Source organism: Leuresthes tenuis, unplaced genomic scaffold, assembly GCF_036924035.1.
Source record: "Leuresthes tenuis unplaced genomic scaffold, fLeuTen1.0.hap1 SCAF_4, whole genome shotgun sequence".
Taxonomy (NCBI): Eukaryota; Metazoa; Chordata; class Actinopteri; order Atheriniformes; family Atherinopsidae; genus Leuresthes; species Leuresthes tenuis.
Genome location: NW_027325358.1, coordinates 24,165,736 through 24,179,127, shown reverse-complemented (window position 1 = coordinate 24,179,127; position 13,392 = coordinate 24,165,736). Strand labels below are relative to the sequence as shown.

The window sequence follows — 13,392 nt, the reverse complement described above, 5'->3', positions numbered from 1 at the left end:
TCCTATACGTTATTTATGTCAGCGCCTCTACATTATAAAGAAATGTTAACTCTGTCAGAAGTGCAAGCACTTGCCGATCGCTGTGTGATTACAGCAGCGCTTGACTGAGTGAGATAATAATACAATCACACACACATACACACACCCAGACACACACTAACTCAACCACACACCAATCCTGGCAGTGTATAGTTGATGCTCAGAGTGATTAAAGTGGCATGCTTCTGAGTGTGTCACCTGGGTGCTGCTGTATCTTAAATCAGGACAGTGGGGCTCAGATTGGGTATTGACTGGCCCACAGAAGTCTCCATCCATCAAGCTGAGAAACGATAGCTCGGAGGCCGCCCTGATGTAGCCATATACCACCGAGGTTGCTGGCTGGCTGGCTGAGGTGACGTAAGGTTATGGTTATCGTGGCACGGGCTCTTATTCATACAGCATGGCGATCAGGCAGAGAGGCGCAGCTCACGAGAAGATGTGGACTGACAGGCAACACGTCTGCCATCAAAATATGGATAACCACATGTTCACTAACTAAAAGCCAAGCTCACCTGTGACAAACACAGATTGACACATATGGTCAGACATGTAGCACTTAACATCAGAGATAAAGATTTCTTTTCTATCTCTGTCCTGTTGTCTCTCACTATGAGTAACACACACACGCACACACACACACTAAGGCAAGCATGCCCAGCAAAACACATACGACTCTGTCTTGAGGGTCTGAGCAGCATATTTTGACTATGTGCCTAATGATAATAAATGAGCCATCATGGATAGGGAGGGAGGCACTAAGTCATCCCTTTCATCGACAGGAGGAAGACTGGGAGCCCCAAGGTCACCCCTCTGTCAGCATCATTCTCCCTAATGACTTCTCGCCTTCTCTCACACGCACACACGTATGTGCACACATACCCACAGAAAGTGGCACAAAGAGCCACCATGCCAGGTTCATGCTGACAAATCCTCCAACTGAAAACTCCACGTGGACACTTCCATGATACGACCCATATCAGAGTTTCGGAAACATCGCACGTGACCTTTGGTGGTTTGTGAAGGCGGAAAAGGTTCACGCAAGTCGGGCTTGCAGTGGAACAACTTGCTAGACTTTTAACAAGGAAAGAGAAAAGCCAGGTGCGGGTTCGCAGTTTTTTTTCACTTCTGCTGTGTTTTTCGGACTATAATTGAATTTTCTCTTGCTGTTAGGTTGGGTAAAGAAATTAGACTACTTGGGTTAGGTTTATGTACCAAGACAACACGGGTAGGGATTAATAAAACATCCTGATATGGTTTAAAACAGGGCTGCATGGTGGTGTGGTTAACACTGTCGCCTCATAGCAAGTCCCACCAGGTTCACCCAAAGGTCAGACCATGCAGTGTTAAGAGAAACTGCAACAAATGTTCCATCGAGACAAATCAAAAAGTCTTTTTGGACAGAGTGGGAGATTTTTATAACAATGAACAGTGCTAGCTTTGAGAGGAAAAACCAGACACAGCACATCAGCACACGTGCCAAACACCAGCTGGTAAGTACGGCGGTGGACGGGTGATGATTTGGGCTCGTTTTGCAGCCACCGGACCTCAGCACCCTGCTATGATTGAACATTTCTGTTGTCACCATGAGCTCCTCGGTATACCAAAGTATTCTAGAGTCAACGTGAGGCTCACAGCTAAATCTTAGGTCATCAAATGGGTCGTGCAACAGGACAACGATCCCAAGCGTGGCAGCAAATGTGTGACAGAAGGGCTGAAACAGAACTAAAGTTAAGGTGTCACCATGACCCAGACAAAGTCCAAACCTCACCCCAAATGAAATACTGAGGCAGAAACTTAAGAAAGCTGCGCATAAACATGTGCCTGTAAACCTGTGCCTTCTTTTTCACACACAGTTTCTGCATGTTTACTTGTTATTTTTGTTAAATGAATAATGACATGATGTAATATATCATGTGCTGACTGATTTTGAAATCCGGTCAGGACTAGATTAGTTTCCGTTACTTCCTGACACGTGAACTCCTAAACGGAGAGAGGGTTGACTTTGTTATATGGATGTAATTTCCCATTTTCAGGTCTATTTGTGGTCCTGTATGACATGTTGTATCTACAGTCCAGCCAGAGGTTTCAAATTGTTTTGTGATAAAAAAAAAAAAGAGCTTAAATTAGAAAGTAATTTTGAATTGCTTTTGTTTCATTTTCACCACTTTGTTGTTAATAACGCCAAAACCCCAGAGATTTTTAATCATCAACATGTTTTGCTGTGAACCCCCCAGGTTATGAATCGCTGCTCTAATTTCTAGATAACGTACAAGTTTCCTAAAGAAAGAGGGAACTCAACACAAACTGTTAATTAAAAAAAAGTTTCATTGCTTTACTCAGAAACTATATTTAACATTCTATCAACTGCAAAATCCGTCATACACTCCTGAGTTATCAGGTGATACCTCACTGTGCACAGCAGTTTGGGTCTTTAGCATAACAGCACAAGATCAAATTGGGAAAAAGTAAGATAAGCACTGCATAACTGATACATGACTTTATAACCTTTGTGACCCCCCCTCACTTCGGTCCCTCTCCCTAATGAGCCGCCATGCACCGTCATCTCTCAGAGGCATAGATCAGAATCCAAATCCATAGAGGGGTGCCAAATAAACCCCTCCAGCCAAAAGACACAAATGAAGAGAGTCCAAAAAAAGCTATTTCTATTCGAGCCGTATTGAAAATGCAAGTTTGTGGGAGAGAGGAGGCATCAGAAGACTAGATGGAGAAATGAACAGGAAGGTAGCGCCTTCACTTTCAACTGTGGGAATTCTCTTCACATACACACACCAGCGCACGCTCACATGCACGGGCACACACACACGGACAAGTTTAGACTTGAGCTGGAGAAAGCTAATTTGCACCACATTGAAATGCATCTCAATTAAAGAGAAACACATCGAGGTGCCAGGGGAGGAGAGAGATGTGAGAGAATGGGAGGAAGGAACTGGGTGTGAAACAGATAGTGTGTGTGAGAGTATGAGAGTAATAGAGAGGTGGGTGGGTATGTGTGTGTGTGTGTTGGGTGGGGGCTCAACTGTAACTGGCAAGGGAAAGGGAAACACAGGCAGAGAGTGTGTTTTTTCTCCTTACTTTCATCTCCTTACTTTGGAAAAACATCTCATTTTGGGATGAATCAGGTTTAGAAAACGGTGCACGAAGGCTTGAGGCCCGGCAAAAAAAACCCTGACTAACTTCAACCTTGTTATCGCCACTTCTTTGGTTTGGTGCCAGCACACCGGGGCTGTCCCTGCTAAAACTCTGTGTGTGTATTTCTGTTTGTGCTCAGCTATTTTTAAACCCAAGGCCACGCACGGCTTGACAGAATGGGTGGATGCCGACAAGAAGGTTTGGACTAATTATGGAAGGAGATGTGTCTGTAACTTGGTATTGTTGAGATGAGTTCAATGCTTTATTTGTCAAATCTGTCCATGTCAGGCTTAATATCGTGCGCGTGAGTGCATGTGTACGTGCTGTTATGTGTGATTTATCAAGTGTGCATCTGGGAGAACAAACAGCAAGCGGAAGAAAGAAAGAAAAAAAAGAAAACCCTCACAATCTGTCACATGGAAAAAAATCAGTATTTGTTTTACATTCTGCTACCATTTTGCACGGATTGTCAGGTTCTCATGACTGTGGCGGTGCCAGTCCGCCATCTTAATAGCAATTAATACAAATAGGGCCCATCTGTCAAGCAAAAGATACTTGTCTACGTTTTTTAAAAGCTCCTTAACCTGGTGTTTGTGTCTGTTCGAACATACTAGAAGTTACACGGCTGTCAGAATGCGGAGCACCGAGGAAAAGAACGTCTTTTTAATCTTACTCCGGTATGACTGCAGCAGAGTAACACCATTATAACCATGACGTAATGCAGCTACCTACCTACAGATGGGGGACAAATTAAAGAAAAAACATAAAGTGCCAAACCCATTTCAGGCACTGGCTGCCTGGCAATAATGGAAGACGTTTGTCTTTTCTACAATTATGTTCGTCACGGCTTCACTCAAACTTACCCTGAACAGTTAAGAGAGAGCCGCAGCACACGTGCAACATTTGCTATTTGCTTTAGAATCGACAGAAAATCAACAGCGGGTAAAGTACCCGACTTCTTCTATAGCCAGTTTTCTTCCAGCACAATGTCATACTGCCATGACAATTGATATTTACATCTACATTTAGATGACATTTAGTCTATTTCGCGAGCACTTTTATCCAAAGCGACTCACATGAGGAACAACATTCGAGCGTCAGTGCAGCGTGACAGCCTGGCCTACAGATTAAGCACTAAATCATAACGCCAGGGTACAAGCAGCACAGCTGTACAATGCAAGCGCAGAGAAGTGTAAGAAAGTGCAGAGTAGGCTTGTAAGGGTGATAGAGGCGTTATAGGAAGGAGGTGTTCTCAGGCGAGACGAGTCTTGAAGAGATTCTTGAAGGTGGAGAAGAACGGAGCTGCTCTGATAGCATGTGGAAGCTTGTTCCACCATCCTGGAATCACAGATGACTACTTTGGGCCTGAGGGTGCCAGATTATGTTCCTGAGAGGAACGCAGGGGCCAAGAAGAAGCATGAGCCTGAATGAAGTTTGGATAAGTAGTAGTCGCTCTGTCTGTCGGGAGCGTTAGTGACTTGAATTGAATTTGGACAGTCATAGGATATTAGCCTGATATCAGCCTTAAATGTGCTGTGATTGGGTGAGATGTTTCATCAACAGATAGAGGCAGCTGAATACACTATAATACTAAATATAATATAAATGTATTTTCTAAGTTTCCTCTCGTTGATCAAGGACTTTCTGCTCATCTGCAAGCTTTTTATTAAACCTACAGTAGAGTAGACAAAACATTACCTTTTGCTTTGCAGTCTCTAGAACCAACTCTTTGCTAGTCGTGGTTGGAGTGTGTCAGACGGAGAGGAGAAGCTGCAGCTCTTTGCCCGAAAATGTAGTAGAGAGCATTCAGCAGTTCACACTCCCGATCATTTTGTGAAAAAACACTAAAGTGCTTCAACTAGTAATGGTAGAAAAAAACACAAGTCACAACAGCGATTTGCATCCACCCAAATTGCATTCTAATTTGGGTGGATGCTCCCCCCTCCCCAAAAAAAACAGACATATGTTGAATTAATTAATGTGACTCGATGCAGTTCTGACTTGTGATGTGTGGAGACGTCTCTGACATGTTAGTATCAGTTAGTATCAAATTAATGGAAATTTAGGGGCATGGATGAAAAAAAGCTTTACAAAGGTGCTGGACCGCCATTTCCTGCTGCAACAGCTTCAAAGTGCCTTGGAACTGATTCTACATGTCTGTGCAGCTCTGCTGTAGGAATGGAGCACAATTCCTCCCTAAGACACTCCTTAGTTTGGTGTTTTCATGATGGTGGTAGTGTCTAACAAGCTGATCCAAAATCTGGGTTGCCATCTGGAGAATGAGATGTAGGCTACAGCTATGAATCACCTCATCTTCACGCTCATCAAAAGGATGCAGTAGGCTCTGCTGCTCTATGAAGGGGGTCAAGACCTCCCTGAGGCTACGAGCCTCGTCGGGACAAAAACCTTTCATTTGGAGAGAATCGATCACGTAGAACCTCCCGCCCCAGCGGACACAAAACATGGCCGCTAAAAGGACAACCACAGAGCCAACCGATCCCCTAATTGAGGGGGTGAAGGGTTCAAGATTTTCCTTTCATTTGTCATTCGTTTGTATTTAGTATCATTATATGCGATATTCAGATCATCAGCATAACAACTATCATTAAGAGGAGCGTTAACAACGCTGTCATCATAATCATCTGGACTGCCATCGGTGACACCACATCAGCCGCGTCATCTGAGAATACATCTCATTTTCACCTGACAGGAAAAACTGATGGAGGTTGCAGAGGCTAAATGATTGGTTCATTGCGTGATTGCTGGCCTTGTCTACAGCGAGGCTCGAATTCTCTGCTGAAACATCTGCATGAATTCCAGACCGAAACTCATCTAAACAGAGAGCAGGAGGTAAATCGAGGAGGGATGACATGGGACACTTTCCGATGAAATGAATTTGCTTTGATGCATCATTACACCCACTGGGGATATGTCATTATTTTTTTTCTTTTTGTCTGTTGTTCAATTTTCCAACACAGCAAAAGCCTGATGGAGACACAGTACGGTGGACCCTCCGCTGTCTCGAGCCGCCCGACTCCTGAGCCGCCTAAATTTGAGTTCCAGTCTGTGGTCTTGTTTGATCCATCCTCTTAGACTCTCCGCCTTGGTGCTTGCAGTCATAAAGCTAAGCTAAAATAAGCAGCGTCCCTCTTTCATATTAGCCTCACGCTGGAGGAGCCTGACTGGGTGTTAGTGATGACTGTGACAGACACACATGCAAACATATAAGCTGAAAGAAAAACTGCTTACATGGGTTTTCTTTTTCCTCTAAAACTTTGCGTTAGCATAATCTCTCTCTGCTCCTCTTTTCTTTTTGCTCACTCATTCTTTACTTGCACGCACGACTGAGCAAATCCAATTCTCTATCTCTCCATCTGACACACACACACACACACCAAAGACACACATTTCTGGGTACATGCTTTACAATGATGGCTCCATACTGTACTAGGACAATAAAACACATCAGAAAACTACTCAGACAACCTCTACAGGCACTTTGTCTTGTCTTCAGTGTCTTTATGGCCTCTCAATTTGCCCTTGATGACACGGCTTATGAGCCTTTGAGCAACCCTCTGTTGTGCACAGGCTGACAGATCGAGATGTCATTACACTAAGTAGGGGCTCTCTATTAGCTCAAATGGTGGCATATAACCAGATAATCGGCAGTGGACAGCAAGTGTGGATATGTGGGAGGTGAGATGCTAACGGATGGTGTGTGGGAGAGTAATGTTTTATGTTGGAGGAAGTGTGATATCTCCATTATAGACAAGCTTAATTGATAAACACGACAATAAAAGCAGCAAATGGCCCCATAGATTTCTTCTCTCAGTACGGTCAGGAATAGTGTAGAATGTCACTCTATATCTAATGGAACTGACAATAATGGCATATTAAGAAGAGGCTGCAGCGCAGTCTGGGATAATGTCATCACTTTACAGACATAAATGACTAATAAAACGCTTCTAATAAAAGAAAGGAAGCAGCACTTCCCTAAGGGATGCCTCAAATGTTTCTTTCCTCTCACACTCCTCATCTCTCCTCTTCTCCACACTCATTTTTGCCCTCTACACCCTCCGTGATAGAAATACTGTCAATACTAGAAACTGTCACAAATGGCAGCGTTGAAAATCAGATGCATAATAAGCGCGAGCTTCGCTGCCAGGGGGCTCGAGCGTGAAAGAGGGCAGCGGAGGAGCAGCGTTAACAGGCTCCGTCCCTGCTCCTGGCATGTGAGAACAATTGGAGAAACACTCAAAAGAAGTCCCTTTCCCTTGATTATTTGACACCAAACAAGAGCCCCCCCCGAGTTATTTAGCCGGCGGCAGCCCCGGGCAGCGTATCCGGTGGAGCACTTTATGAGAAGAGAGACGCAAAGGATTCAAATTTAAATCACCGGCCAAAGTCAAAGAGTGCTCACCACAAAATCCGGATCAGCGCTCGGTGTACGGAGAATTCCGAGGAGTTTTCTCGCGTCTTTCTTCACCCCAAGTTGTAGACAGCGACCAGATGCGGTCCCACAGTCCCGACTGAGCTGCGAAGAGAGAAGGTGAGACCACGTTTGAGAGAAAAGCTCGTCAACCCATAGACTCGCGCATCCCGGGCGGCAAACGAGCTCAGTCGCCAGCCCACCCGCCAACTGAAAATAAATAAATAAATAAATAAAAAACTACATCAATATTAACACGTGTTTAGGTCACTAAGCCGTTGCTATACCTTTTGAAATAGGCGGGATGACCGTCGGAGAGTAAAGGAGACGGTAAACGGAGCGGGCAAGGCAGCGGCTGTCAGATTTGACTTCAAACTAGTGCTGACGATGCGCACGGAGATAAGCGGCGGAGGAGAGGGAGGGAGAGGCACGAGGAGGCAGCGGAGGGAGACGATCCACACAAACGAACCAAAATATTCACCACTTCAAAGTTACCCAAGTGGGTCAACTTGTGAACGCAGACCATCTTTCCTCCAGGAAATACACACCCTGGACTTATAAAAGGTCTTAATAAAGTATGTCTCTTCCCGATTCTACTGGTTAATGTTACAATAAAATAAAATAAGCGCCGCAACAGGAAAACAAGAAAATACCTCGTCACAGGAAACCTCCAGATTTAGGCACCGGTTTGTGCCTTTCCTAGATCAGCTTATAGTGGAAATCTTAATATAGTCATTTAAAAAAAAAGAACACTCAGCCATCAGATACATTTCCCAAATATTCCCAAATACAGTGCAGCAAATCCCTGGCTTCCAATCAACATTGCTACTCTAATATTTATCCCTACTGAGCCGACACAGATAAAGGCATGATATACTCTTCTGTCCTTATTCCTGCATGTGTTTGTAGCCCCCTGAGATGTGCAAAGTAATAAGTTAATTCAGTCTAACTTTAAACACGGACTTTAGTAGTCACGTGTTTGTCTGGTTTCATCAAGATTTATTTTAACTTAAATTCAAAACTTTTCATATATATATATATTCAAAGCATTTCACACATATCTAGGAATCATTTACTTTCAACTAGGTTTCTATTAATCAGAAAAACAAATCTAAAGTGACCTTTTGAAAAAAACAAAAGAATCCTGAGTTGTGTGATGTCACCATCTGGTGGTATAGGCTACTGTAATTCAGAAGAAGAAGTAGTTAGTAGTAGTCCAGAGCAGAGACAAACCTCTTGGAGGAAAAATAATAAAAATAGCTGTGGGGGACATCCACAAAAGTAAAAAGGAAAGAGCTGTTCTTCAGGAATCACTTTAATGAGCTGTTGTATCATATCAAGGAAGATACTCATGGGATCTTTTCTTTGCCAGCTGAGACCAGAAACAGCTGTGAGTCACATCACTTAATCTTTGTCAGGTCAGACATTATTCACAAAGATGTTTTCATTCCCTCTAAGGCTTAGGGGCATCAAGTATTCTTGGAAACAGACAAGAAGTTAGCATATAAACTTTTTTTTTCCCACATTCTATATATTTTTCTAACTTTGGGGTTTCCAGTAGAGTTTTTCACATAATTTGAATATGAATCAAAAACAGTAATATAAACCCAGCTTTTCCTAGCAAAGCTGACCCAAAAGAAGAATGCAACACATTGTGTACATATAAAATAAAATATGTATGTATACGTGTGTGTGTTTATGTATTCTTTTTTTACAAGTTAATTATTTGTGAGAAAACTGCAACATTAATATTTCCCTTTGAGATTTATAAAGAAGTGCTGCATGGTGGCGTGGTGATTTGCACTGTTGCCTCACATTAAGAGGTTTCCCGGCATGTTCTCCCTTTGTATGAGTGGGTTCTGTCCGGGTACTCTGGCTTCCTCCCACCATCCAAAAACATGCATGTTAGGTTAATTGGTGATTCTAAATTGACCCGAGGAGAAAGTGTGAGCATCTGTGGTTGCTTGTCTCTAGCTTAGCCCAGTGATGGATTGGTGACCAGTCAACCAGTCGCCACTCACCCACTGGCAGCTGGGATAGGCTCCAGTTCTCCCCACGACCTGAAATGGGATTATGCGGATATATAAAACGGATGGCTGAAGGGATGGTTCATAAATAATTCTTCATTTAATTTCCCTTCATTTAATTTCTACAGGGACTCAAAGCTTTCTTGGCTTCAAATTGGAGACAGCAACTGGATCGAGCAACAACTGCTGCAGTTGAAAAGTGAGACTGATGCCCAAAACTGGAATTCCTTGAATTACTACCTGTGGCAAAAGCAAGTCGACCCTCTTGGACCCCGATGCTGAAATAACTCATTTCAAAGCATAAATAAACAGGTTTACAGCCGAAAACAATAAACTAGTTTGGTCTCTATAGCTGACTTTATTCTCCATGAGAACTGAACAAAGTGTGAATCTTTGTATAACTCACCCATGTGAATTATATCATAGCTTAAAGTTAGGGTAAAATAAGGTCATGGCACAGTTGGATTAACAGGTGTCATTGATCAGATCTTACACTCCCTTACACTTCACCTTACGTAAGATGACGACAGCCAAATGACAAACTTTCTTAAAAAGGTAGCGCACAGAGCAATGGTCCATTGGACAGTTGCTATGTCAATATTTTACATACGGACTACAGACTAGATCCACCAGAGGTTCAGTGGTTATTCACATACATTGAGCAGGATGTAAACCCCATGCACCCGCCATGGATATCTTCACCTATGGATCCTACCAAATGCACACAAACACAAAAACAGACAAAGGGATTATACAGTTGCTGTATTGTACCTGACACATTCCCTTTACCAATGCTGAAGAGTTGAATTAGAAAAACAAAATGAGGGAAAGGCAGACTTTGGATAACTTTGCACTGTGTTTACCTTCAACATACTGTACCCACATATCTTGTCAGAAAAACCTGCCTTTTTGGCACAGAGCTAGATCTACAGTATTGTGGAAGCATCTCATGTAATTTCGCAGTGTTTGTCATCCTCATCCTACTGACAAAAACTACAACTGCAATCACTCGAATCCCTCGCCTATTATGAACAGCACAGACTGTTTTATTGTATTTAGAGTTATTTTAAATCATTGCTAAAGTATCAACTCAAGTGGAGTATGACATCTAAATTTAGAAATTCTTTTTCTTGTCTTGTATTGGTTTCTTTATTTCCACTATTTTATAACCTCGCTGTTGGCTGTAAACTTTTATGAACTGTGAAGCACTTTGGCCAGCTTTTGTTGTTTTTAAATGTGCTATGTAAATTAACTTGACTTTGACCTTGACCTAGAGAAAAAATGCAATTTCCTATCAGATATGATGTCCTATAATATACATGAAATAGTTAAAATTACTGTGTGAAGCAGAGGCAAAGATGTAGCTCAACAAAATGGTTATAGTTTTGAAAAATATTGTTCCATTTGTATCTAATCATTTTGGTAAATTATTTGTTTTTGAGCTTCCACATTGTTTTATATGATCATGGCTTTTGATAATGACATTTTATACTAGGTGATTAGAAAAAAAAGGGGCCAACAAGTGGGTTGTTTACCACATCTGTCTCTGTGTAAGTTACAAAGACATGTGAAACAAACTATACCAACACAATAAAACAAGCACACTTACATGGCTGTATAAATTTAAATAATACATTAATGAATTATCATAAATATATAAATTAATAATAATAATCCCTTCAGTATTATGTCTGCAATATTTTCCCTGAAGGGAAATTTTATTACTGCGGCATAAATAATTGATACTGATATGTCATAGTTATGGTTAACAAAATTAAAACATTTTTTTAAATCAGTTGATCATTCCTGGGTCATGTTTTGGTGAAGGACACAATATTCCCGCTGCAGCCTACTGAGAGCTCTGATCTTGACTATTTTATCTGCCAGTGATTTCACATTTCCTATGATGATCAATGGAAGAAATAGTTTACTTCCTCCTTCTTTTTCTCAGCTTTGTTCCCGCTCTGCATCCTCAACATGTCCTCTCAGATTCTTCAGGATTTGGCATCTTATCCCAGGCATTAATTGGGCTTTGGACAGCTTATTTAGCTGCTCCCATATGCAAATGACTTTCCTGTTGGCATGGTTACACATCATAACAGATGTAAAGATCATAACAGATCATTCCAGCAGAGCAGCATCCAGACCGGCATTAAAAAAATGTTTAAAAAAACAGTATTTTCACAGAAAAAATCTCATCAAGATACAAAGAAAGACACAATGTGTTCAGAGTTACTGTCATGAGCTGCCACTAGTGCCACCATTCAAGCTCTTAACACATTGCACACGAAATATGTATGAGTCCTCATATCATAGGAGAATGAGTATACAGTTCTATGCTATGTTAGACGAACTGGCAGGTCTGGCTTTTTCATAAAAAGTTAACCTCATCTATTAGGATTAAATATATGCATTTTATTCTGTCCCCAGACAGATCTTGGTCCACAATTACATAATCATCATTGGAATACAACACTAATAAAAGGCACAAACATTTTGTGGGTGCAATGTTTCACTTTTAAACCAGATCCCTTTATGTGCCAACCACTGTCATATTTTATTGCACTCATATTATTCTTTATCGGACTTTTGTATTATAACTTTATATTAAGAATTCTGCCAGTAGATGGCTGGTGTCCCATCTCGTGAATATTTTTATTTTCTTAACTGCATTGCTGACTGCTTGGTGGTAGTTGCTACTTACATGGGGTGTGGGGGTGTGGGGAAAGAACCAATGTGAGTGTGTGTGAGTGTGTGTGTGTGTGTGGGGGTGGGGGTGTGGGGGGGGTGGTCCATAACTATCTGTACCTTTCTGGAGAGAGGAGAAAAGGGGAGGAGGAAGGGAATAATTCCAAGTGCTGAATCTTTTCTTTTCATATCTCATTCCTGAGTCACCACTTCATCTGTCCACCTACCCCCAGCTCTCTTCTCTTGTGTGTTTCTCTGTCTCTACCTCTCCTTCTTCCTCCTTTGCTTGCTTTTTTGCTCTCATTCTCTCTCACAAGGAGCATCTCTTGTTTGTCCGTGCACCCAAATGTCTGCAACATCCTGCTCTCTATTTACAGAGCATGTGGGATGAAATGTGTACCCGTGCGTGTGTGTCAGCTTTGTACTTGTATAACTTTGTGTATCCGAATGTGTGTGTGTGTATATATATATATATATATATAGTTGTGGGTTAATTCAAGTGTTCTTGTGATATATGTTGAAATATTGATCAGACCTTCCACACTGTGTGATGTACAACATTCTAGTTTTGTCCTTTTGTAATATCTATTGCTAAATACATAACACTGTTCACTAAAAGACACAACTGATATAAAAGGAGTGTCTCAGTGGATGAACATGAATCAATCTGTTCATTTTCATTTCTCCTTGAAAGGGCACACAGAGGAAGTATAGGAGGGCAGAAGTGCATATTATAAAGCCTTTATACTCTGGATTTAAAGTTTCAGACTCTTTCTTTTGCTTGGGAAAGCTGTGTAGGCTCCAGAGCATTTTATTTAAGACTCTCTGGGTTTAAGACCCTTCAGTAGGTTTAGGTCTAAACCTGGATTTTGAGGTGATGAATCTTATTGCTATGCACCCTCTCTTGAATCTGTATCCACCTGTCAATCTTCATTCTCTTTCATGAATCACCCTGTTTAAACTCAGCCTCGAAGAGGGATTGGAAGCACAACAAACAAAATAAATGCCATAGATCTTAACAAAGTTACAGTATATTTTGACCTGAAAGGCAGCTAAAAA

General features: G+C 41.8%; 1 protein-coding gene across 1 annotated transcript in view; it reads right to left on the bottom strand.

Annotated features, from left to right (window-relative positions):
* ptprdb (protein tyrosine phosphatase receptor type Db) overlaps nucleotides 1-8,014 on the bottom strand; it is a 170,138-nt gene extending 162,124 nt beyond the window's left edge. Inside the window, exons 1-2 of the mRNA XM_072383343.1 lie at nucleotides 7,906-8,014; nucleotides 7,610-7,723 (exon numbers count right to left, since the gene is read on the bottom strand). The gene's annotated coding sequence lies outside the window, so the exon portion shown is untranslated. The remainder of the gene's footprint in view (nucleotides 1-7,609; nucleotides 7,724-7,905) is intronic.
* Nucleotides 8,015-13,392: the final 5,378 nt, after the last annotated feature.